The sequence below is a fragment of the Ursus maritimus genome, assembly GCF_017311325.1.
Source record: "Ursus maritimus isolate PB19 chromosome X unlocalized genomic scaffold, ASM1731132v1 scaffold_X1, whole genome shotgun sequence".
NCBI lineage: Eukaryota > Metazoa > Chordata > Mammalia > Carnivora > Ursidae > Ursus > Ursus maritimus.
This window is the reverse complement of record NW_024423319.1, coordinates 21,075,984-21,098,215: the sequence shown is the minus strand read 5'-3', so window position 1 is coordinate 21,098,215 and position 22,232 is coordinate 21,075,984. Positions and strand designations below refer to the sequence as shown.

The following is a 22,232-nucleotide window of genomic DNA, read 5'->3' as shown; positions in this document are numbered from 1 at the left end:
GAGAACTTCCATGTGGAATGCTAGGATTTTGGATGTGCTTCTGAGGTTGAATCTTATGGGACCAAGGGTACCATACGGTTCGAGATTGGGTATGGCCTGGGGCCACTTAATCTGCTGAGGATTTTCCAGACTAGAAACAAGTGAGGGCCACTTTTGGCTTCTTGGGGTTTCACAATAAGTTATAGGCCTGCTCAGTTGCCATTATGCTTCTTCAGCTTTGGAAAGAAGGAGCTGAGGGCATCTACCAGTCTCTTTGCTGCTCCCTTCTGCATAATAGGAAGAGCTCTGGTGTCCGGCAGGCCTGGATTTGCTTCCTAGCCCCTCCGGTTACTAGCTGTGTGGTCTTCGGCAAGCTTACTTCAGCTACCTAAGCCTTGGAGTCTGGGAAGCTGGTTGCACTACACACCCTCTGAGGAGCCCTCCTTGCCCACCCCCAACATCAAACTGGGTTCCAGCACTGTCCTCATCTCTTCAGAGAATTACTGTAAGGATCAAGGTAATTTATGTCAAGTATTCAGTCCCTGGCACAGAGTAGTTGCTCAATAAACAGGCTCTCTTCGTCCTATTATCTCTTATTAGTGGTTTACTTTGTCAGTCATTGAAGCCACCGATCTTACCTAATTCACAAAACACACTTTTACATGTATTCGCATTCATTCATTCATGCATTAAATATTTAATCAGTTCCTACCAGATGCCAGGTACTGTTTTAGGAACTAGAGACACAGCAGGAAACAAAAACAGTCCAAAGCTCTGATCTCGTGGAATCCATATTCTATTGGGTGGAGATAGACAGTAAATGACATAAGGATATAATGACAAAATATGTTTCAAGATGACACGTGCTACAGAGAGAAATCAGGGAAGAGTGCTAGGGAGGGATGGGGTGGAGTTGTCATTTTAAACAGAGTGGTCAGGGAAGGCCTCACTGAGAACTGGCATCTGGGCAAAGACCTAAAGAAAATGAGGCCATGAGCCCTGCAGAAGCTTAGGGGAAAAGCATTCCAGGAGGAAGAATAGCACATGCAAAGGCCCTGAGGCAGGCATGTACCTGGGTACCTGGTGTGCCTAGAAACAGTAAAGAAGGTAGTTCAGTTGCAGCAGAGTAAGTAAGGGTGAGAATATTAGCAGAGGAGGTCTGTGTGTTCACCAGGAATCATTGTACAAGAGATGGTGGGCCACTGGAAAGACTTGGGCTATGACTCTGAGTTGGGAGCCACTGGAAGATTTTGAGCAGAGGAGAGACCTGATCTGATTTCTGTCACAATAGGGTCAGACTGTGGTTACTGAGAAATGACTGTGGGGGGCAGGGGCAGGGGCAGAAGCAGAGAGAACAGTAAGGAGAATATTGTCATAATCCAGGTGAGAATAATGATGGCTTGAACTATGTAGGGGTGGTGAGGGTGATGACTGGTGGATGGATTAGAGACATATTTTGAAGGGAACACAGATAACATTTGCTGATGGGTTCACTGCAAATAGGAAAAAAATTCAGAAGTCAAGAATGATTCCAAGATTTTTAACCTGAGCACGTGAAAAAAAATGCTATTGCTATTAACTGCATAATTCATTATAATTATTATCAACAGCCTGATAACAATGAGATCGTATGGAAATATTGGAATAATCTTTTCCAGTAAGTGGACCAGGAGAATGTTAGTCACTTACTATCTTTCTAATACTAATATCGAGGGGAAATGTGCAAAATACATGAGGACGTTTCTCTTAAGCCAGCAGCTCTGAGTTTGGACGTTCATCAGAATCACTTATGAAGCTTATTAAGAAATCCAGATAAGCGATCACCCCCTGAGACCTATGACCCAGAGACTCTCCACTTTAAGCCTATGCACACATATACGAGCGCACACGCCATGTTGTCACTGTTAGGTTTTTCTACCATTGAATCCGTCAAATGCCTGGTGTGTGGCCCATCACTAACCAGCTCTTACAATAAAAAAGCTGGTTGATTTAAACAAAATGTTCTCCTTCTCTGGGATGTCTGTACTCATCAGCTCCCGCCCACCACCAAAGCAAGTTGGCCACAGGCGATCTTATCAAGGGAGGAGGGCTTAGGAGGTTGATTGACTCACTCACGTGACCTTTAGCTCACTGAACACACTGCTGATTGGCCTCAGTTCCTCTTCTGACAATTGAGCAAGTTGGATTCATCAATCTCCAGGGTCCTCTGTAGCTACGCAATTCTATGATACTCTGATTCTGCTCTGTCGTTATGAAATTGTTAATAGAGGAAGGCCATTAGAATGGTGTTATTTACTAAACCAGAAACCTCATTGATGGTGATGGGTATTTTATTTAAATTACATATGGGGATTAATCCCCAACTCCTGCAGGATAGCATAGTAGCAAGAGATCCCAGCTTTGGAACGAGATCTTTATGCATGTTGCTTCACTGCCCAAGCCTCCGTTTTCTCACCTGTCAAACAGTATGGAGTGGGGTTTCCTGGCGCAGGACCTGGCACACTACAGGAGCCTAATGAATAGTCATCATCATCATCGCCATTGATATTAACTGAAGAATGATTCGGAAGCATTATGCAGTTTCAATTGTCATTACAGAAGGCTGAAAATAATTTTGTGAAAGCATATGTTTAAAGATTTTAGTACTTGTTCTCCAATAGATCTTTCTGAAAATACACATATGGATGAACGATTGGCAGAAATAGAGCAGAACTTTTCGAAATGTGTTCCAGCAAAACAAACAGAAGAACAACCAAAAGGCGGAATTGTTGCTTCCTAGCCACTCACTGGCTGTTAGGCCTCGGACAAGTCACATATAAAGAGCTCAGTAACATTAGGGGTGCCTGGGTGGCGCAGTCGGTTGAGCGTCAGACTCTTGGTTTCCGCTCAGGTCGTGATCTCACGCTCGTGAGACTGAGCCCTGCTTTGGGCTCCATGCTCAGCACAGAGTCCACTTGAGATTGTCTCTCTGTCCCTCCCCCCACTCACGCTCCCTCCTTCCCTTTCTCTCTCAAATAAATAAAGAAATAAAATCTTCCTTTAAAAAAAGAACTCAGTAACATTAAATATTATTAGTATTACCATGACTACATGCAATGTGAGTAGTAATGGTGATAAAAAAAAAAAAAAGATTTTGGTAGAAGAATGTTGAACAAAAGAAGATGTGTATGCTCCGCCTCCTAATAACTTCTGTAGGTCTTACACTCAGACATCAAAGTCAGAGGAGAGAGGAACTGATTTTGAAATTAGATTTATATGAGACTTTCTCTTCATAAGCTGTAGATTGTTGATAGGCAAACGATAAGCTGAATTTTTCTGTCATTTGAAACTGTATATGTATATTCCATGTTTATATAGGGAATCTGTTCATTCTCATATACTTCCAAGTTCAAATTTCATATTCCTACCCTCCTCCCATACCTCAGTAGCTCACTCTTAGAGGTAGTGCTATCAGTACTCTTTGCTCTCACGGACAAGTTAAGTCCCTATCACCTCATTGCAGACCTTCCCGCAACTCTCTCCGCCCCCCTTCTCCCAACTCTGTGATCTTCAGTTGCGGGTGAAGACATAAGCCCCCCAATCATGTGATCTTTGGTGTCAGGGGAACTCACTTCCCCCTAGAGGCTGGAAAGGAGATGAGAACTTTGCGCAAGCACGGAGTCCCAGCTCTGCCACTGCCATATAATCATGAAGCTTGCCTGCAATTTGACTATTTCACAATAATTGCCGTGTTTTCAATAAGAATGATAAAAAGGCAGATACAAAGGCAAATATCAAGGCCTCTGGCTGACAAAAGCAGATTTCAGAGAGAAGTGAGAAAATAGCAACTGACTTCAGCAATAAAGAGAGTATATTTTATACTCCAGGTTTTTTTTTTTTTCGTTTTGTAAAATCATGACTTTCTAGTGAATGACATCCCAGAAGATATTTATCAAAGAGGGAAAGCTGTGGAAAGGAACACCTCGCATTCACTTTAATCTTTCGCCTTTTCTTTTGACATTTTCTTGCCTAGAGATCTAATTCCATTAAATATGTACATTTTTTTATTTTGGCTGGAAGTCTTCTTCATGTATCTTTCAGATAAATCTTTAAAGTACATAAGGTCTGTAGGGCCACTTTTTTTAAGTGCAAATGAGACACACAGTAGAATATTGTCTACGAGGGTTTCCAAATTATTTCTATTCCTGCAGAGCTTTACCTTGCACTTCCTGTGATAACGATAAGAGGAAAGGTAAGATTCCAATGTGCCTTCTATGGAGCAGTGTCAAACCGCATTAGTCATATTTAATGTCTGACAGGCAGGGACTTTCTTTGGCTGATCGCTACTTTGATTGGCTTTATTAAGCGTTGTCATGACCGTAACACTGCCTGATGGACAAGGTAAATAGAAGTGTGACAAAGTGTCAAGTTAGCAGGGCGCTGGGTAATATTCCTTTGTGCCTTCGCAAACGGGTGTGGGTTAACTATTCTGCTTCACCATTAGACTTCTCTAGAAATTTGCTTGGAGTGAAAGTGCTTGCTAACTTGGAAGGATTATATTCCAGATTCTATAAACAATGTGGCAGGAATTGGGATGTCTTGGAGTAGACCCTTCAAGCCTAAAAGCTTTTTAAAATTTACTTGTTTTTATTTCTTATTTTTTAATTTTAATTCCAGTATTATGAACATACAGTGTTACGTTAGTTTCAGGTGCACGATATACTGATTCAATACTTCCATACATCACCTGGTGCTCGTCACAAGTGCCCTCCTTAATCGCCATCACCTGTCTCACCCATCCTCCACCCACTCCCCTCTGGTAACCACCAGTTTGTTCTCTAGAGTTAAGAGTCTATTTCTTCAGTTCATCACCCCCAAAAATCCCTTGTAGTTGACCCCTTAGTAGTAGACCCCTCCACAAATCCCAGCCTCTGGAAACCATCAATTTACTCTCCATCACAAGAGTTTTATCTGTCAGAGTGTCATATAAATGGTACAGTATGTACCCTTTTGAGTCTGGTTTCTTTCAGCCATGTTGTTGTATGTATCAGTAGTTTGTTCCATGTTTTCTGCTGAGTAATATTCCGTTCAGAGTGTACCACCGTTTATCTAGTTGGAGGAGATTTGGGTGATTTCCTGTTTGGGACCATTCTGAATAAAATGCTATATACATTCAAAACAGAGAGGTCTGTTTCTGGTTAGTCTCTCTCTTTTTTCCCCTTTGCTCATTTGTTTTGCTTCTTAAATTCCACATATGAGTGAAATCATGTGGTATTTGTCTTTCTCTGACTGACTTACCTCACTTAGCATCATACTGTCTAGCTCCACCCATAGTTGTTGCAAATGGTAATATTTCCTTTTTATGGCTGAATAATATTCCATCGTGTATATACCACATTGTCTTTATCCATGCATTAATCTGTGGACACTTCCATATCTTAGTCACGGTAAGTAACACTGCTATAAAGGTAAGGGCACATGTAGCCCTATCAGTTAGTGTTCTTGTAATCTTTGGGTACGTACCCAGTAGGGGGACGGCTGGATTGTAAGGTAGTTCTATTTTTATCTTTTTGAGGCACCTCCATACTGTTTTCCACAGTGGCTGTGCCAGCAAGCATAAAATCTTGCCTCCATAATTTCCTCTCTTTATTTTTCGTTCCCTACATCTTCAGCTATTTCCTGCATTCACATGAAAGCAAACTCTCACCGTAAGGATTCACAAACATAGGCTTTAGAATGTCACCTTTTATGGGTAGTCATTGTGGTGGGGTCACGGGGCTGCAGTTGGGGAGACCCAGAGTTGGAGTGATCTAGATTTGTTTTCTGCTCTGCAAGAGAACTCCTGCTTCATTACTGTCTATTTTCTGGGTGTTATCTTTCTAGCAGGTAAGACCTCGGTAAAACAAGAGAAAATGCAAAGTCATTGAATAATTAAAGTTTGTCATAGCACCGAGAAGCTGCTGCAGGGCTAGAATATTCAGGTTGGCGTGTGACATTAGTCAGAAGCTCAGGACTCAAGTGCACGCTCCAGCCTCGTCAGGCAAGCCAGAAGAAGTCACGGCGGCCACTGGCCTGTGGCGCTATGGGACAGGAGAGGAGACCACAGTGAAGAGTAGTTTTTCCTTTGCATTCTGAAAGCAGGAAACAAGTCTCTGTGATCCTAAGGTTCTCTCCTTTCAGGTGACCCGTCTGAAGGCAATGAGACTGCAAGCAGATCCTGCATGTTCTCACTACACACGCATGTGCGCACGCGCACACACACACACACACACACACACACCAGATTGTAATCACATAAGGTGACAGAAGGGTTAACTAGCCCAATTGTGGTAATCATTTCACGATATATAAGTGTATCAAATCATCACGTGGTACATCTTAAACTCACACAATGCGATACGTCAATTATATCTCAATAAAGCTAGGGAACAAAATAAAGACAGTGAGACTAGACATTAGAAAGACACATGTGAGAGCCCGGAGCAAAAGAAAGGGAGCGAAGGGGAAAAATCTTGTCCTAAATACAAACAAACCATGTCCCCAGTCCACCTCCGCCAGTCGGCTCGTCAGAGACATCTTTCCGCAGGAAAAGCTCATTCTTCTTTTCTCCTGTCATTGGATAATTGCCATAGCTTGACTCAACTAATTTTCCTATCACTGAAGACAAGGATGTGTTGAAGTTACTACATGGTGGAGGAGATGGTGGGAATGAAGGGAGAGCACAAAATCTGTTGCTTTTGCAAAATTGTTATCGAAAGGATAGCCAGAACATAAATGATACTGTTTTGGCTTCAAAAGGGTAAGCAGGTGTCTTCGAAGTCCCAAATGAGCTGTGTACAAGCTTGTACAAACAAGCGCAGAATCAGGCCTGTTTGTTATTCACACAAACAGAGTTTAAACCATCTGAATTCCACAGTTCCCAGAATTCAGATGGTGCACAATGGTCCATAATGAGCAGCACCTGTGCTTACCTCAATTACCAGACAGTTCTGAACAACGGCAGAAAGGGCTTACTAGAATTTTTTTTCAATAATAGATTTAGTTATGTCTTTCATAATTGGATTCAAAAGCTCAAAATTTCATTTTGCAACTTGTTCATAAAATTTGTATGAAAAAGTCTGGCATTTATTCAAAAGAAATAGTCTATGAAGGAAAAATTGCAAAACAGCCAACCACTGGTAACTAAGCAGCCAAATTATAGTCCAAGCACTTGGCAAATACACCATCTTTTTATTATTTCAGTAATTGAATTTCTGTTAAAGCGTGGAGCATAATTTAACATGAGGAATTTATTTATAATACAATAGTGTTTCAGTAATAAATGCATTATTATTGTCACTTTTAATGGAGTCTTATGTATTCCCTCTGAGACTGCGTGGCAGACTTTGAGACAGCCCCTGCACCAGTGTTGTTTGTAGACAATTGAATTAATTGGAGACAGGGTCATTAACTCGACCTGAATACCTCTGATTGCTTCTGTAAATAAGGTTAGAGAGCAAATGGCTAATCTTCATCGTCATTATAGATTCCTCTTACATTTTCACACTGCCTTGTATGTTAAGATCATTTTGCTAAGCAGCTTTTCAGACTCTCCTCATATTTACAGTATTGTCTTGCGTGGCACATAACCATAATTGTATCAGACTTATATTACATTCTCCATATCTTTATAAAACACGATACTAGAAATGAACCTATGTTGAATCACAACTCATAAAAACCATCAGACCAATAAATGAATAAGCCACAGCGCATAAGCCATCATATTAAAGGAAAGTAAAATCACAGAGCAAAAGTTGCTTTGGTCTCCTCTTGCAGATCATGTATAATTTGGAAACACAATTACCACAGGATGGGCTCCCGAAGATGCAACGTTAATAACATGCAAATTATAGGAAGTTGGGTTCTTTTTCCCTGTTTGTCCTAAAATGGAGCTAACTATGAACTATTTGAAATATAACTATTAAAAACTTTCAAATATTTGACTTGTTATTTTTCATAGATTAGAGGCATATAAGAGATGTGGGGGGGGGATTAGGGGGAAATTCTCCCCTTCTAATGACTCAGATAAGTCAAAAAGACATATACTGGAAACATTTCTAAAAATGGGCTTTCTCGAGTCATTTTAAAATACAATTCAGAAAGAAAAGACCATTAAAAATGGACAATATTTTGTTGAATAATGAGACTTCCACAAGATACCAGAATGAGGCAGAGGAAGAGGAAGAAGAGGAAAGAAAAGTAATTCTGTGTTTTATTATTTTTCTTGACGAGATTTAAAAAATTACTGAAAATATCAAAGAGATCATTGGTACTACTAGGTCATCTATGCTACTAGAAAAGTGGGTTAATTCTATATATGCCAAGAACTTATCATTGTCCAGCCACCAACTGGAAGCCTATCGGTTTTTTCCAGCTTTACTGAGGTAGGATTGACAAATAAAAATTGTATTTTTACTTTTTACATTTACAATGTACATATTGTACATTTCAGATGTACACTGTGTCATTTTCATAGACATTACAGTGTGGAATGATTGCCATAGTCGGACTAATTCACACATCCTACCTCACAGAATCACCTTCTCTGTTTGTGGTGAAAGCACTTGATATCTACTCTCTTAGCGAATTTCAAGTATCTAATACATTATTATGAACTGTGGTCACCAGGCTGTACGTTAGATCCCCACAATTATTTATCTTACAACTGAAAATTTGTACCCTTTGACCAACATGTCCCTTTTCCTCCCAACTGCCCAGCCCCTGGTAACCACCATTGTACTCTCTGTTACTGAGTTGGACTTTTTGTTTTTTTAGATTCCACATGTAAGTGAGCCCATGCAATATTTTTCTTTGTGTCTGGCTTGTTTCACTTAGCATAATGTCCTCCAAGTTCACCCATCTTGTCTCAAATAGCAGGATTTCCTTCTTTCTTGAGGCTGAATAATACTCCATTGTAAATACACGGACTGCATTTTCTTTATCCATTCATCTGCTGGCAAACGCTGAAGTTGTTTCCATGTGTTGGAAGCCTGTCAGTGTTCACGAGTTTCACGGCTAACTGAAAGAGTTCGCATTTCCCTTGGCTACTTGATGAGTCTTGTCCAACAGATAGAAAACTAACCACCAAAATTTCAGTTCTTTTGGACTTTTTTTGCCTTTATATATTATTTGTAAAACTAACATATGATGAGACTTAATAGTTGATCCTTGTACATGTGAGTGTACGTTTGCGTCTCCTCTTAAAACACAACTTGAACCCAGATAGGGGTTAATGCCAACGCTGGCTGGCAACAATATCTTCTCTGTTAAATGTCGAATGCCCAGCATGTACTGCACAAGTCAACATTTCTGTCCTTAGCCGGCTAACAGTGACATTATTTTTACAATTAATATTACGTACCTCACTTGAAGGATGCTACTGCTCCCAGTATTGTTTTGCTTCTTAGCCAGCCATCTTGGTTGATGCTGAAACTGCTGAAACTATTTTACTTCTCTTGGTATTAGCCATCTTGGATTTTAGCTAATAGATGTATACACACATATACTGTCACTCACGAGGCACATACATGCACTCACACGCAGGCACACACACTTAAACATGGGCACGCACACACATTCTCTCTCATTCAGACACCTCGAATTTGGGCATAGCTGTCTGAAATATATATTGAAACATAATTATCGTCAAAGGAAACATTTCAACATATAACCTTTCTGGAAAATGTTTCTCCCAACAGTTTTTATTTGTTTTTGTTTGTTTGTTTGTTTGTTTGTTTGTTTCCCCACACTTCCAACTGGCAGAGTAATGTACCCAGATCTTGTCGTGATGAAGCTAGAGCCGTGTAGAGTCCTGGAAACTGCAATGGAATTGGAGATACCATCAGGCTAGAAAACATCTCACTAAAAGCACATGTCTCATGTGCTTTGCTAGTGAGCATATCTTTCTTGTTCTGTGTGTTTTAATGCCCTTAAGTTGTGACTGCTTTGCCTTCACTGTAACTCCCTACGATGGCCCTTTGTTTGGGCTTAGCTGGGGGAAGGGGGCCCTGTATAATTGTGACTTGCCGTGGACGTAACTCTCAGGACCTACACATTCCCAGGTTTTTCTGCTGAACACAAATGTAATTGGCTTAGCTTCACAAGGCATTTTTAATTGTCTGTTTCTAAAGTCCTTCCTTCTTATTCTAAATTCTACCTTCTTTGGAATTGCTGCATTTCCCAAATTCTCTGCATGACAAATTTCTCCACATGACAGATTCCCCTTAATGACAAAACTGAACACCCTGACCTTATTACTACCAGCCTGTTTGTCATTATCACAGATCCTGCCAGCTCTTGGAGAAATGCCTGAGTTTGTTTCCATTTCTTTCTAGGTCAGCTTTTAAGTGGCTCTGTGCTCATTTGTGATACGGGATTGCCATTCTCGTTGCTATTGATCTAGATTCAGGTGTAAGCCCTGCCATTCCGTATACAGGGCTCAGTGCGGACGGAGGCTGCCTGTGCTCAGCTATCTTATTCCTGGTGGCTGTGACCAGACTTTTGTCTAAAGCAAGTTGGGTGCAAGATGAGGCGAGTGTGGCCCCCTCTTCTTCTCTCATTTGCGCCTGACCTCCTTTAATTTAGCATTGATGAGAAGGGAGGCAGTTAGCTAGAAGGCAAGATTTGGGGGCAGATAGCATTACGGGATTAAGAAGATCCAGTGTTTCCTTTGCTGTCATTCAGAATAACAGGCATAGGAAATTCTGTTTAAAATAGCTGGGCTTTTTGACTTAGAGGGCTTCTGTATAGAAGATTTCCGATGTCAGCTTTAAATATGACATTGATAGTCTTAGGCAAAGAATGGGAGTGAATTCTTGTAGAAACTGTCGTTTTTTTCCTGCCTGTTTATTAATGGTCTTTGTGATTTATAGTAAACGCTAGGGAGGATTTTCAGGCCCATTTATCATGGGAAGGGAACACCTTCTTGTTCTTAATGTGAGTGTGTCATAATTAGCAAGGCATGTGGGCTAGGAGATTTAGTCCTATCTTTTGTGAAAGTCCTTCAACCTCATATTTAATCCCAAATTGATTGAATATTTTTTTCTTCCATGAGGAAATTAATTATGCCACTAGAAAAACCACCAAGTAGAAAGGGAGTTAATATCAAGCACAATGTAGACTGGGCTGGTTAATGTATCAAAATGATATGACAAGAGCAGCTCACATTTCACACAAATCGGAGTAATGGAATCCTCATTTTAATTAAAAATAGGAAGGTCTGCGTGTATGTGTAGCACACGTTTTCAGTAAGAGCCACACCATTTATTTCTCACGTTCATACATGTATGTGCACTCTGCAACTCGTCGGCGGCTATTGTTCTAAATACCGATTACATTAAAAATGGCCATCCCAAGAAGTTGCATTTTTGCCATGGAACTAAAGCTGAAGAAAGAGGCAGGTGCTGCGATGAGCTAGCATCCATCCAACCAGTTGAAAGATTGCAAATCCATCATCAGGCAACCCATTTGCTTAATTATTTTCATCAGATTAACTTATGATTCAGGGGGTTTTGGTGTTGCCCAGGCCCACCTAAGTATTGACTGTTGAGAGTCAGCAATACATAGACATTTTGTAGTTAAGTATTGTTCTTTACCAGGTGACCTTCTCTGTGCAGATTTTCTACTCCTTATGAGGACATTTGGAATAGTCTTTCATAACAAGAAAATCACATACAAGTCATTACGTTAGGCACCTTAGGATACACAAAATGACTGTAAAGTCTGGCACCTGCCATCATGAAATGGACAGTTTAGTTGCGTAGACAAAAGTTTAGCCTGATGAAATAATTTGAGAATAATTAAGTAATAAACAATGACGCAGTTAGTGCAGAGAAATCAGAACAGAGAGGTATCAAGGAGAATTAAAGCCATTGGAAAAGACCTTATGTTATTTGAATTTGAGCTTAAAAGATAAAAATTTAAGCAAGCGGTGAGGTTGGGGGGAATGCTGTTCTAGACAGAATAAACAGGCTAAGCAAAGGCTTGGGGGGAGTGCGGGAGGAGGGAGGACACAAAAGTGGCAGATGTGCTGGAAAGAGAGAGTAGTCAAAACTGGCCCGAAGGTAGGGTGACAATGGAGATAGAGCTCAGCAAATCCCGTAGAGAAGAGCACATCCACCTGCAAGGGGGTCACTGCGAATTCTGAAATCAAGAGCTCTCATGTTGTACATGGTCACTGGGACCAAGTACAAAAGAAGTCAAAGCTTTTAGTCCAACAGGGAGCGAGGTCAAGGAGAGTAAGGGAAGGACACCTGATTTGCAATGGGAAGTGGGCAGGGCAGGGGTTGAAAGCAGTCTCAGTAGATCAAAGAGTTCCAAAGCCTGATTACTGGGCTTATAGAAGTTTCTAGTGGTGAGGAAGCAGAACCAGCATGCGTTGACCAGATCTTGAAGAAGTGTCTGTGATGGAGGAAGCACAGTGACTGTCTCCTGATTTGGAACCTGCAGCCTAGTCCCACGGAGCAGGGCTGTGTGAGCGGCTTCTGTTCCGCGTGGTATGTGTCACGTTACTGCCTCTTTCTCGTGGTAGGGTTTCACACTGCGGGGCTGTGAGTTGTAATGTTTGCCATTCACCTGAGTCTTTTACTGCTGATGTTTGTAATATATTTCAGGTGCTATTATGAAGAGACATTTAGTAAGGGAAGTATGAGTTTTATTTTAGAAATTATGGATGTGACTTGGAATGCCATTCATCGAATGCCCTGCCATCCCACATACAGGAAGGTTTTTTTAAGGTATTACTTTTATAATTAAAAAAAAAAAGAACCTTTATTTTAAAAGCACACATATCAGTACTCATGAATCTATGGGGATATTATTGGAAGAATCATAAGAAACATTAACCATGAAAAATGTTGGAAAACGGGGTGATGGGACAGTAGAGAGTCCGAAGATCTACTTTTCTGTGTCCCTTTCAGTATCTTTTGAATTCACTATCATGTTTATCATCTATTTCAAAACAAATACAATTTTTGAAAAGACGCAATGGTGTGAAACATAAAGGACATTTAAATTTCCCCTACTTAATCCTCACAAACTATTCATGTGTGTGGAAGGGTTATCCTCTGTGAGCTGTAAGTCTCCTCTGGACTCAGTGAGATTTGTCATTCGAGTCAAATGCAGCACGGTTTTGCTAGCACAGAGCGCCGATGGCCTTTAGTGTCTCAACATCGCATTCTTGCAGACTGTCTCATTTGGCCACTTGAAGAAAGCATTCGGAATTAATTCTGTGTCCCTGCTGCCTTTCGGTATGGCGACAAGGGTGAGTTTTGTCATGGATCCCCGATTGCTTTCGTTTCCTCGAGCCGACTTGGTGTGGCCGAAATCATCACAGTAGCCTGGTGAAAGCCCCACCAGGCCCCAGCCACACAACTTTGGCTTAGAGTGGAGCTTCGTGGCCAAGGGGGTGAGGATACCTGTTGTATCCACCCCCTACTCGCCGTTCTTATAGCAACCAAAGGAGGTCATGGGAGTGAAAATGCTAGAACATAATCAAGTGCTCTGCAGTTAAAAAATATTTTGGTCTTGTTGCTCCAATGATGACAGTATCCTATTGGGACCGTGGGGACATAGACAGTAGACAGTGGATGTACCCAGGGTCCCTCTTCCCAGAGATCTATTTCGGGCTTTACTCTAGGGTGGCTTAGGTGCACGCAGCATTTACAGAGTGCATGCTTGTGTGTGTGTGTGTGTGTGTGTGTGTGTGTGTGTGTTTGATAAAGCCTCTGGCCTTAGAAGCTTACCCTCTAAGTCAAGTATCTGTGATACATCAGGTGACAAATCAGACATGAAGGGGAGCGACAGTACTGATAAGGAGATTGGCATTGAGAGACATCAAAGAAGAAATGTAGTCTAGGGAGAGACTGGAAGAGGGATGCCCACTTCCCAAATCCAGAGGCAGCCCGATGCATGATGGGCAACAGGAAGAAGCCATCAAGCAAGGAAAAGGGCAGAGGCTTGTGTGGAGCCGCGCTGAGTCTGTCTCCAGCCCGCTCTGTGCTCTTCTAGCACCTTCAGCCTGTCCACTGCCTGGGCTCTCATGCCCGTCTCCAGACCAGTTCTGTGCATACAGTGAGGAGGTTCCTGCCCGGAGTCGGCTTCCGGGTTTAAGGCACCCCTGCTCCACGTCGGATTTGTCACTGATGAAGTTCTTTGTTGGAAGGCTTGGGCCTTGTTAGAGATTCCTGTCATCTGGCCCTCTCTGCATTCGTTATGAGTGCGAATCATTCATTCTCTCATCCTCTGCTCTGGTGGAGAGCAGGGCTCACGGGAGTCGGCGTTCACAGTCACTTGCCTGCCTTTGTTCTCTTCCTTGCTCCCATTTTTGCTGATGCACTTTAAAGGCAAAAGGGACAAAAATACTTGGCTGGCTATGATTTTTTGCCACCTGTTCAGCTGTTTGATGGAAGCAGCTCTGACCGATAGCAGAAAAGTCTGTGTGGCTGTTCATTATTTCCAGAAGAATTTAAATGCCAGTGTATTCTCCCAAATGCAAAGTGTGATGCTCTCAAGACGTCACTGGCCCATTCACGGGCGCCGACCAGCCAGACTGGGAGCACGCGGGCAGCCCCACGGTGCTGTCCCCCCGCAGACGGCGCTCGGTGGAAGCAGGTGCCTTGGTTTCGGTTTGGTGTTTTCCATTTGTTTAAAACTGCTCATTGAACTTTGTCCCCTAGTATCCATAAACTATTTTGCACCTTGACATTGTTTGGTACTAAGTCTCAGTATTCTGGAAGTAGTAAGAGTGTCCCAGCTGTGGCCATTCCCGCAGTGGCTACCCCCTGAGCCTCGGCCAGGGTAGTGGCAAGTCGCCTTTGAGCCTCACGATGAGCCACAGGCCACGTGCGGAGGAAACAGTCGGGCCTTTGGCCAACTCCCGGCGCAGGCAGGAGGCCTCAGGAACGTTGTAAGCTTCTCAGAAGGAATCTAATACAACCTCTTCAGCCACAATTGCCCAAAGAAGGCTTAAGCTTGACCAGGTTAGATTTAAAATGGCATAAGGTGGTCCAATTTGTCTGTTGCTAAAGGAGGACAGAATAATGATGGAAACATAAAATCCGCAGTTGATCTCAAAGTGTGTTTTTGCCCTCAGTTTCAAATTCACCAATTTATGTTTTGCCGCAGCAGCTCATGTCTGAATAGCCCATGTCGGTTTTAGCCTCGCTTCTCTCCACCTGGCCCCCCGCCGAGGAATATCAGCCTCACCCAACAGTGCGTTACAAACACAGAACTCAGGCTGCATCCAGGCCTAGCGAATTCGAGCCTGCATGTTAATGAGTTTCCCGCTCGAGTCGTGTGTACATCAACATTTGAAAAGCCTCCCCTAAATGTACTCGCTTAGCCGTCTCACAGCCTGTGTGATATAGTAGACCCATTTTACAGACGAGGAATCAGAAACCCTATGCGAAGTGCTTAGCCTGAGGTCACACGATGATAAAGTATCCAAGGTAACACTCCAGAGATCATCTGACTTGCAGTTCCATGTTCTTCCCACTAGATTAAAACCACTTCTTTAACACTAGTATGGGGGGAGCTCTCCTCTATTAGCCAGATAGGATGCTGCCTGATTCATGAGTCTTATTAGCCAATTAGATCTTTAAAATTAAAAAAAAAGCAGTAGAGGAAACATAGCTATTTAGATGTGTGAAATAGACTGAAAATGGAGACAGGCCACAGGCAGGAAAAGAAGACAGGGGCCTGGGGCTGGCCAGGCCCCAAAAGGCTAACCAAGGGGCACCAGGGTGGCTCAGTCATTAAGTGTCTGACTCTTGGTTTTGGCTCAGGTCATGAGCTCAGGGTCATGAGATCGAGCCCCGTGTTGGGCTCCATGCTGGGCATGGACCCTGCTGAAGATTCTCTCTCTCCCTCTCCCTTGTCCCTGCCCGTCCCACTCTCTCTCTCTCTAAAATAAAAAAATAAAATAAAATAAATCATTAAAAAGAAAAAAAGGCTAACCAAATGTAATTATGGTTGAATGGCTGGTTGCAAATCAAATGTAATTATGAAAAACCATTGCCAAAATCAGTCATCAGTATCACCTCAGAAAGGAAGTAGGTGTCAGGTTAAGTTAGGACAAAGAGGCACTAACTGCTGGTGATCGGAACACATGCAAAGCCAGTCAGTTCCAGTTCTTCTGAAAGTTCCAAATGATTGACTTACAGCTTCTATGGAAGTTCATCGCCCATTGCTATAGGAGTAATCTCCTCGTGCCTTCCTGACACTGAGCACTGGCTCCCAGAGACCCAGTGATTACACTGGGGCCACCCAGATTATCCAGGATCATCTCCCCATCTCAAATCCTGAATATATTCCTATCTGCAACATCCCTTTTGCCGCACGAGGTACCATATTCACAGGTTCTAGGGCTTAGGACGTGGACATCCTTGCGGGAGTCATATTTGCCAACCACAGATCTCTTTAGTCAGTCAGGGCTTTCAACAATGTCATGTTCAGTAACTTGCCCATGAAAATGAGTAAGAGTGAATGCGTGTGCATCACCTTATTACTCCTTGCAAATAAGTTGAGCAGATCCCGTTCCAAACACCAGGATCAAACAAAAGGGCAGATACCCAGTGTGCACATGTTGAACAAAGATTATCTCCAGTGTAGCCCAACTAACAACTGGACACTGATTCGCTTACCCGTTCATCAACAGTGTTAGTGCGATAACACAAAAGACGCTTGATCCTGAGTTGCTGGTGATAATACTGGGGTACGAAGCATTTTACCTTCAAACTGTGTTTCGGGGCCACCGGGGAGGAGGATATGCTAGGGTATGCTGCTGGCAACACCCTCTACCCACTTTCTGCCCGACGTCTGTTTGCGCCAAGACAGCGCTGCCTTATCTGCTTTATGTATTATGCTTCTGCATACACTTCCTATTGAATAAGGGGGCTATTGGATTTCCGGGGGGGTGGGTAGGATACATGTCAAAACTAGTGACTCACACTAAAAATGGATTCGTCCTACCCCGTGGCTGGGATAGGTCCAGGGTTTGGAGTATCTGCCCCTAGTGGCCTAGCAGATATAGCATTCCACTTCTGGAACCCAGAGTTCAGAGAGGAAAATGAAGAAGAGAGGTAAGGTCAGCAATAAATGTCGATTCCTTTGCCTCAGGGACATCCCTTTACAACTTAATGAGGACTTCAAATATGGAAGCATTTCAAATTATCTGGTAGACAGACGTTTCATTCCTATAAAACTGGAAAAGGGTCATGATGATGAAATTTGTACGAGCCTCAACTAAAGACGGGTTTAAAACAGGACTCCCCATCAAACATCTCCCGCTACATGCCTTTGGCACATCCTGGTCACGTGCCAAATATGTTGCCAAGATCAGTACGTCGGGACTTGCTTGTCGGACCCTCCCCGGGTACATTTCCCACCACTAAGTTGTCATCCGTTCTGGAACCTTTCTTTTTTTGATGCCCACACAGCTTGATTGAGCAGAATGGCCAATTCATCATCCCTGTTTATCTCCCGAGAAAGGAATTTACAGTTAAATTAGGATTAGAATCAGCACCGATGCAGATGTTTGGCTTTCTGGAGGCTGTTAATCTGAATTAGTGAAAAGTCTGATTTATAAAATAGCCCTACAGAAATGCAGCCTTAATCCTCTGAAGCTCACACAAGAGCTCTGTGACTGATAAAGTGTTGCCAGGAGCAGGTCACTGCAGAGCTGCCTTAAGGAACAGACTGGATTGTGCGGACATATCCCCACACGTTCCCCCTAGGGTCCTAAAAAGTCCCCCTTACAATCCTTTGTACACTTTCATAAGGATCAGAATCTTTGAGCTGGAAAATACATTAAAGATCATCCGACCCCACTTGGGACCTGTCTACCATGTTCTCTGTTGCCGGCTACCTGGTCATCTATAGGTATTGAGCTCACTAGCCTACAAAGCCTTGGCTTCCTTCTGTGGCCGGTCGTAGACTTTTTTTGAGAGAGGGCACAGGAGGGAGGGGCAAGGGGAGAGGGAGAGAGAGAATCTTAAGCAGGCTCCACACCCAGCGCAGAGCCCAATGCAGGGCTTGAACTCATGCCACTGAGATCGTGACCTGAGCTGAAGTCAAGAGTCAGGTTCATAACAGACTAAGCCACCCCAGCTGTAGATTTTTACAAGCCTTTCCTGTTGTTGAGGTGAGATCTTCTCAACTAGATCTCTAGGTCATTGGCCCAGTTTTACCTTGGGAGGCCCTCAGAATGAGCCCACCCCCTTTCACACAGGACAGACTTTCTGGGTTTTTGAAGACCGTCATCATCTGAACCTCCTCCTCCCTGTGCCACAATCTTCTCCAGGCAAAGTCGTCCCAGTGTCTTCATACGGCTTTCCAACTCCGTCTTCTGGTATCACAAACTGAGCCCCTTTATTGTAGAAGAGTCCTGGTCAGTGTAAGCATAGAGAGACTGTCATGTCTAGAGATTAAGGTGCCCTGGACTACCACTTAAAACCCACCTTTCTACCCTGGTATGCTCAAGCATTCCACATCAGGGCCAACCCTGCTTGGACAAGGCATCGTAAACGTCTCCCAAACTTCTGTCCCACTGGCCTCCTCTTTGATCCCCTTCCCTAACCCTGGCTTTCCCCGCTAGGGTCTTTGACTTGCTAAGCCAGCTCCTTTGCCCTCAGTCTGGCCCCTGACCATGAGGACCTACTAAATGGAGTTGGGCTTAAAACGAGGTTTCATTACTCACTGAAGACCGCTCATGCTGATGAACACAATAGCAGAATCAGATCTCTGACAAGGTCGAGCCGCTGACTTTGAAGTTGCTACAAATGTGGGTCCTTTGAGAAGTTTTATTACACTGGGGTGAAGTCATAGAGTACAATTGTAATATTTACAGACTATGGAGTAGATGGTTTGATATATCAAATGTTAATGATTTTTAATATAACACGTTATCTTTGTTGTAACCACTAGCATTCTTTTAAAAAGCAGTTGATTAAAATATGAGAGGAAATGGTGCATGGGAAATAATTCTAATACAGTTTGGTGAATGAAGAATGTGTAAATTGCACATTACTCCCTCATCTCCTGGGCAGAACCAAGTATCACGTGGGCTAGCCTCACTCATAGCCACTTTAATTAATACACATCCGGAGAATAAATTGGCGATGTATGAAAATAAATGTAGCAGAAGGGGGGATTTAACTAGCTAAACAGCTAACAGGTCTCAGCGAAGACCCGTAAGTGAAATACTCTGATGACTTGCCCACTCGAAAGTTCCACCATGGATTCTAGACAAGAATGTGGTCCTTGGCCAGTCATTCTCATATTGATGTTTGTACTGCTGCGTGCAAGGTGGGCCCAGAGGAAGTGAGGGTCGGACAGGCTCAAATACGTGGCTTACATTCCTCTGCAGGCTGGGTGCAGCCAGATTCTCCAGCCAGCCCGGGAGCAGCAGATGGATAATAGAGGCAGAGGGAGGTACAGGCGAGAGCAATTTTGCTTCCATTTTAAACAACTGTTATGCCCTCCCTGTTTCCAACTGTGCAACTGCACAGCGAAAGCAATTCTTTCTCATTAAGATCCTCAGGTCCTTCACCCCCAGTTGGAGTCCTCTTAGTACCCTCTCTGAATTCAAGTCCACCTGCCCTCTCGTCCCCAAGCACCCGTGTTCATCGGGGAGGGTATGAAAAGCTGATGAGCCTCTTCCTGTTCTTTCTACACTAGTCTCCCTTTAGGGGACATTGTCCATATTGACTGGCCGTGGGGTTCTTCCTGAGAACACAGCAATAGATTTAGCCATAAGAAGTCTTAGGGAAAATAATTTCAGGTCTCATTTTATTGGGTCTCAGTCAAGGTTACTCTGAGGTTTGAAAGAGTCTTTATTTCATATCCATATCTATCTATATTTACTTGTACATATAGTTACAGTCCGTTTTTCATATGTGGTTTCTGTCCACATCCATAATCCCTTAATCACAACTCTGAAATTGAAAAAGTCCTGAGAGCTGTCGTTTTCTGGAACTTTGAGACAAACACATTTTATGACAGAATCCGACCTCTTACTGTTAATGTTACTATAGCAATATCAGTGAGTTTTATTAAGGGATGCTTCCCCAGATCCCAGTTGAGGTATTTTTATATATATTGATATATATGGTATTATATAGATGTATATGGTATTATATGTATATATATAGTATTTTATATATATAATATATATATATGGTATATTCACATTGTTAAAATTAAAAAATCTGAACACCAGAATTCTTCTCCCCTTCAAAGGGATTTGGATAAGGAACACCTATGTACAAACACGCATGTATACAAGTTTCCAACTAAGTCCGTAAAGCTTTATTGTGGCATAGCTGATGAATAACTTTATTCTGGGAAATAAAACATCTGTGCTTTCTGTCTATCACCTCAGTGCATTCAGTTTTAGGGGAATAATCCCTGGGATTGTTTTTTTTCTTACAGCAGTTGCTCAAATATAATCCAGTAAATGGAAACGCTATCCAGAAATATTCCAGAGTAAATCTAGACTCGAGTTTGGTAACATTAGAATGAACGGAGTCTTATGAGAAGCCAGACATTAATGCACAGATATGAAAGAAAACTAGAAAACTGCTTTTCACTTCCAAATCATAAACGTGAGCATGAGTTCGATTTTATCTCAGTCAGCAGCCAGTCAGCTCAGGGCTGCGGCTGCTCCGGGCTGGACCTGAAATGTTACTTGGGGGGAATTGAGGCCAAGTTAGCATAATGTCTGGATTGGTCTCATTAAATCTGTTCCCCCAGTCTTTATTTAATAACCAAAGACAAAAACAATTGATTAGATTTAGAGGGTACTTTGCATAAATACGGAGTCTTTACTGCCATTAGGGAGAGACCTGCAAAAGGGAAGGAGAGCGTTGGGTTGTAGGTCCCTGCCCCCACTGTCGGGGACACACACGCACACACGCGTGCATGCGTGCACACACACACACACGTGTGCAGCGCTTTCCCAGGGGATACAGTCCCCTATTTCCTCTGCTTCCCCTAATCTCTTGGTGTATTTGGCAGAGAAATGTACTTTTGGATAGCATTTACTTAGCAGATAGCATTTTAAAATGAGCTTTGCTATATGAAAGAAAATACCTACCTGGGAGATTAAAGGGGCAGTCTTTAGGGAGGCAAGGCACACGGAATGAAAGGGCTCTCTGCATTGGATAGGGACTGACAAGGGGCCCATGCTGGCTGAAAAGGGATCCTGTTCCTTCGCAAACAGCTGCCGAGTGTGGCTACAGGCCAGGGGGCAAGAGCTGTACTGTTGGAGAGAAACAGGGGCTGCTGAGGGCATGGGGTGGGGCAGGCAAGGACTGATGCTCTGTGCCTCCAGAGTCCTTGGGCTGCTGAGACGGGGGGAGATGAATGTCCTCACCGCCCCCTGAGGCTGGACCCCCACTTCTCACAGTGAGCCCGAGGACAGGGGGCGAGGACATCGCCTGACATGCCAAGAGGCAGTGGGGGCTGATTTGTTATGGGCGGGGGAGCAAACGATCAGTCAGGAAGACTGTTGATTATCAATAAAGGCAGAGTGGCAAATGGTGTCAATTTTCAAATGCTTTGCTTGGTCAGCTTTACACATTTGAAATCAATCATTAGACCTGCTTGGCCCCTTAGGATCATACCTCCCAGTAAGCGTTTTACAAAGAGTTTACAAAAATTAGGATGGAGGAGGCCAAGAAATGTGACTGTGGTCCCCTCGGTGCTGGGGGCTAGGCACCCGGCAGTGAAAATGCTTCTCACAGTCCCTGCCTTGGAGTTCCCAGCTCACTTCTCCAACCTGCTAGCATGCAGAGGCAAGCCTCTCTCCCCGCGGACCTCAGTTTTCTCCGATTAAAATGGGGTTGAATTCACCCCTCCTTGGTGAGAGGACTATACCTTGTGTATAGCTGAGATCACGGCCCCGTGACAAACCTCTGGGTCTCTGAACGAGATGGCAATAGAAAATGAAAACTTACCTTAACCAAAAAAAGCATGGGACCATTAAGAACCTTAGGCTACGCTTCGGTCTGTGGCATCGGTATCTGTCTCTGTCCGGAAGGCGCGCACCCTTGGCTCGAGGTGGTCACGCAGAATGCGGGAGGCTCGGCTTCCCGAGACGGAAGGCAGTGTCACGGAACCCAGGGAACTTGGCCACATGCAGGCCTGGTTCTAACGAAACGGAATGGGACGGTATGCTGGGCTCTGTGTCGCACAGACCACAAGCCCTCGTGCTGCATTGGCGGGGGGGGGGGGGG

General features: G+C 43.4%; 1 protein-coding gene across 1 annotated transcript in view; it reads left to right on the top strand.

The window, feature by feature from the left end:
* The window catches only part of AFF2 (AF4/FMR2 family member 2), a gene marked incomplete at its 5' end in the record, with an annotated part of 301,462 nt that overhangs the window by 241,967 nt on the left and 37,263 nt on the right, over positions 1–22,232 (top strand). The gene's annotated exons all lie outside the window — the stretch shown is intronic.